Source organism: Gadus macrocephalus, chromosome 1 (genome assembly GCF_031168955.1).
Source record: "Gadus macrocephalus chromosome 1, ASM3116895v1".
In the NCBI taxonomy this organism is placed as follows: Eukaryota; Metazoa; Chordata; class Actinopteri; order Gadiformes; family Gadidae; genus Gadus; species Gadus macrocephalus.
In genome coordinates, this window is record NC_082382.1 from 18782779 (window position 1) to 18787778 (window position 5000).

The 5000-nt window shown below is 46.5% G+C and overlaps 1 protein-coding gene across 3 annotated transcripts in view; it reads left to right on the top strand.

The window, feature by feature from the left end:
* The first annotated feature begins 439 nt into the window (after nucleotides 1-439).
* Nucleotides 440-5000, top strand: part of sema3b (sema domain, immunoglobulin domain (Ig), short basic domain, secreted, (semaphorin) 3B) — a 49150-nt gene continuing 44589 nt past the window's right edge. For all 3 annotated transcript variants that reach the window (XM_060051078.1, XM_060051075.1, XM_060051077.1), the window contains exon 1: nucleotides 440-909. The gene's annotated coding sequence lies outside the window, so the exon portion shown is untranslated. The remainder of the gene's footprint in view (nucleotides 910-5000) is intronic.

Here is a 5000-nt window from a genome sequence, read left to right on the forward strand (position 1 = left end):
CATGAACGACAGAACAATCTGTGTGTGTATCAGAGAAAGAGAGGAATTACTCTCCTTGCTTTTCATGCCTTACTGAGCAGTGAAACGGTATCTGTCACCAAGAGCCGGCCAACAGGCAGATCGCACCGGTACGGCCGAGAGAAATAGAAACAGACAGCTCTAGAAAGAGAGAGCGATATAGAGAGAAAGAGAGGTTTAAAGGAAAAGGAAATACAGGGAGGGAGAGAAAAAGAGTTGGCTGAAAAGCTGCTTCTGTGTTGTCCCTCCCCTCAACTGTCTTACCTCGCCCCCTCCCATTCTGACCGACCCATTGCAAGAGGAGAGAGAGAGAGAGGAGAGAGAGAGGCACACGGAGCAATAAAAAGAGAGAGAGAGAGAGAGAGAGAGAGAGAGAGAGAGAGAGAGAGAGGAGAGAGAGAGAGAGAGAGAGAGAGAGAGAGAGAGAGAAAGCAAGGAGCGCTACACCGCTTGCCTCAATAGCGTAGGGACTCCGGGACCTTTGGAGTTGTGTGTGCGCTTCCTGACACACGCACAGCCATTGACACACCCACACACACACACATAGCCACGCACACTTTCAAACTCACACACACACAGAGGAGTCTACCTGCTCACTGCCCTTCTTGTGGTGACGGTGATACTAATCTCTGTAAGGGAGAGAGAGAGAGAGAGAGAGAGAGAGAGAGAGAGAGAGAGAGAGAGAGAGAGAGAGAGAGAGAGAGAGAGAGAGAGAAAGAGAGAGAGAGAGCAGATTTTTCCCTCTCCTCTCATTCCTGAGGACTATTTCACCATGGCACCTGTCATGGAGGGAGCCACTCACCGGGACTAACCTCTCTGACGGGACGCTAACTAACTATCTAACTAACTAAGCCACCACAGCGGGACCCAGTGAGAAACGTAATCTGAAAGGTAGGGATTGATTTGAGGAATTTGTCCTCCTCACTTTTACTTTTGTGGTTTGCACTGTAGTGTGTTTGTCTGTGTTGTCCGTCCGTCTGTTGTCCAGGAGTTAAAGGGGGCATGGCGGGTTATTGATCGATACCCTTATTCCTGTGGCACGCGGATGGAGGAAGTTAGGCATTCAAGATAAGAGACAGAGTCAGAGTTTTGAATGTAATAAGTTTGTTATTAAGCTGCTCTGGCCAACCGTTTTATTAGCTTGTTTGAGAGGATCTTTGTATTTTTTTTTTGTGGGAGGTTTTGGTATTTGGGCTTGGGTGGGTTTGGTTTGTGAAAGAGAGCTTGTGCTGCTCTCTGTTCCTTGCTTATGTACCGTTATTGATCTTGATGGCTGAAGTGTGAGCTTGCTGCAGATCTGTGTGTGTGTGTGTGTGTGTGTGTGTGTGTGTGTGTGTGTGTGTGTGTGTGTGTGTGTGTGTGTGTGTGTGTGTGTGTGTGTGTGTGTGTGTGTGTGTGTGCGTGTGTGTGTGTGTCTGTGTCTGTGTGTGTCTGTGTGTGTGTATCAGTTTTTGTGTCTTGGCAAGGTCTGGGGAAAAATAATTTATTTTCATTTTATGTGATTTTTAGTTTATCTATATTATTTTATTGTTATAAGAATGTATTGGACACCTGAATGAAGAAATATATTGCATTGGAGTGAATACAATGTGATTGTGTGTGTGTGTATGCGTGTAGGTTTGTGTGTGTGTGTGTGTGTGTGTGTGTGTGTGTGTGTGTGTGTGTGTGTGTGTGTGTGTGTGTGTGTGTGTGAGTGTGTGTGTGAGTGTGTGTGTGTGTGTGTGTGTGTGTGTGTGTGTGTGTGTGTGTGTGTGTGTGTGTGTGCACATGCACACACACACACACACACACACACACACACACACACAGGGAGTCAGAGAGTGTTGACGGTTCAGCGTGATAATTGCTTATTCAGAAGGAATTACCACACTCGCAGAGTTGCCTTTGTGAACCAAAAGCTCTTCCCATCTTTAGCTTGAGACGGGATTTCTTTCAGTTTTTTACATTTAGTTTGGGTATTAAGAGGGGCATCGCATACATGTTGAGCGCATCTGAATACCCCATGGACACGGGGGAATGTGTGCAACATCAAGGTGGTGGTGGGTGGTGGTGAGGGGGGGGGAGCAAGACCAGGGGTTTTGAGTGAAAGGCTTGTGTCTTCACCTGCGCTTCATCGGGCTCTGTCCTGCCTGACGTTCCCCTCGACCCCAACGGCCGCTCTCTCTGACGCTTCTGTCCTTTCATCTCTTTCAGGTCAGCCTCCATCTTTGTCCCTTTCTCCACTTATTCACTTAAACCCCTGGCACAGAGACAAGGGGTATTAGCCTCTGAACGCACTCCCTCTCCCTGTCTTTCCTCCGTTCACCCTTCAACCATTTTAGCTTTTCTTTGTTTTCCTCTCTCAATCGTTTCTCTCTTTTGTCCCTCTCCTTTTGTGGCTCTCTTTTTAAAAGCACAGTATCCTGTGCTTTTGTTTTTTGCTGGTTTCAGGCAGCCACGTTAACCGGCGTGTGTGTGTGCAGCTTTCTATGTGCATGTGTGTATGCATTCAAGTGTGTGTGTGTGTGTGTTTGTGTGTGTGTATGTGTGGGGGACACATTTGACATGCATGCACACGCGCGTTTTTCCAAAGCTGCGATGCGGTGTGCATTTTGAACTGTCATCTGGCCTTTTCAACACTGTAATCTCAGGCCTTTGTACGGCTTCCTCCACCAAACCCCACCTTTCAACCCAGACCCCAAGCCCTCCATTATCCACACGTTAGTCTCAGTCACCGCCCTGAACTACACCCTTGTAGTCCAAGGCTCTACACTCACTGGCTAATGTCTACCTTCCCTTCAGCTGGTGTCTGTAGCTTCGCCCTCAGCTACAAGGAGGGAGCCTCCCCTCAGACCCAACCCAGTTCACCCAGGTTTGACCCCTTCAAGGGACGACAGACACCATGTTGTGTTTGATCAGTGGGACAACAAACACACAACCCGAGCGTCCGTTGTGAGGCGCGTCAGCTGCTTGAATTTGACAACCGTGTTCTTGCATTAGTGATCTGTCTGACTGTTGGCTTGGGGAAAATTAATGCTTCACAATTATAAAAAAAAAAGAAAATCTGAACAACTGTGATTTTTTGGAATTCGTCTCATCATTCATCCATCACTGACATTTTAAACATTCAACCATAACAGTTAACCCAAAAGTACCTAAGACAAATGAGGTGAAACGCCAGTTCTATGGATGGTCTGCATGTTGTGGTGTTAGAGAAACGCATCACCGCGGCACATTCAGGCAACGTGCGGCTTGGCGGCAGGTGGATGATTGCAGATAGTTCATTAATCACTGCGGGACAAAGCCGCACCTTAAAATCCACACACCCACATTGAACAACAGCTCTTCACCATTTCCTCACAGTAAAACCCTGTTAAACCATTCAGCCCTCACTTTACTGGGCTGAGAAGGGTGAATGGAAGCAACATGGATCGGACCTGATGCAAAGACCAGGGCCTGCCTATTACTGTTAAGGTTAGCAGGTCAGCCGTGTGTGTGTTTAATGTTTTTCAGCGGGGGAAGGAGTTAAATGGATAGTTAATGTTAGTAACACATGCTTCATTGGATTATGAATCTGTTTCCTCCATTTATCTGTTAAAATGTTATTTTCAACACTACCTGCTGTGTGTGTGTGTGTGTGTGTGTGTGTGTGTGTGTGTGTGTGTGTGTGTGTGTGTGTGTGTGTGTGTGTGTGTGTGTGTGTGTGTGTGTGTGTGTGTGTGTGTGTGTGTGTGTGCATGTGTGTTTGTGTGTTTTGCAGCAATATGCTAGAGAGGGCCAGTAGCAGGGGTTCACAGACACTTTGGCAGTGTGCTGAGAATGCGTGTGTGTGTGTGTGTGTGTGTGTGATATTGGCGGTGGGTTGAGACTCTGTGTCTATGTGTGCTCCGGCCTGCACTGGAATGTCAGAGGGAGAGAGAGAGAGAGAGAGAGAGAGAGAGAGGGAGAGGGAGAGGGAGAGCGAGAGGGAGAGCGAGAGACTGCAAGAGACTGCAAGAGAGGGAGACTGCGAGAGAGAGAAAGACACAATGTCAGTATTCTTTTGAAATATTTAATGAGAGTCTCGGCACTCCTGAAATATTGACTTTTACCCACATACCCAGCGGGAACTGAAAGCAATGAGGCTTGTTCTGTCATTCACTCTAAGACAAAAAGTCTGTCAGCATAAAACATTAACCAGTTGTTGCTTTTCGTTGTTATTTAGCTTTTTGGCTCAAGTATATATCTGAGCTAATTGGCTACTATTGGTCCACTATTTAAAGAGAGCCAATTCCATACTTCAACACAACCTACTTGTGTCACACACCTATGGAGGTTTGTGGCTAAGAGCTAACTGTTTCTCTGCCCCTTAACAACCACTCATCACTTAACGTGTACCTCAAACTAAGAAATACTGCAGGTACATGAGTACATGTTACTGATAAAGCTCTTTGTAGGCGAGTGCGTGTCTGGTCTTGTTAAAATAGACCTACACTCATTCTGCACTTGTGTCCTACCATGCCGGTTCCTTTGGTCTTTGTGTTGCATTTGCAACTTAGTGGTCATGTTACCTCTTCAGAATAACATGGCAGGGCTGTACTCTTTACTTTTCAGTCATCAAGTGTTTCTCACCTTTCCGATTTGAACTCATTGAAGATTATATAAGACCATGCTAGTATTTTTCAGATAATAAATCACAACTTTTGAGTGTATTCTACAGAGGGTGTCTCTGTTCTTGGAAGAGCAAAGGTGAACTCTGTTGAGCTACAGATAGAGGGAAGATGGCTTTTCGTGATGGTGGTTGTCAGGCTACCATCTGATAAATGTTGTGAATCTAAATAATGATACATAAACGGACCGGAGGTCACAGGGTTTATCCTCCTATCCCATTCGTCACGTCGTCCAAACCAAAGGGGAATGATGTGGACGCCTGATAGCCGGCTCTTTGTTCAACGAGTGTCCGTTCAGACCCCAGTCTGTGGGCCCACGTTGACCAAGGAATGGCGAGGTGTGTCCAAAAGGCA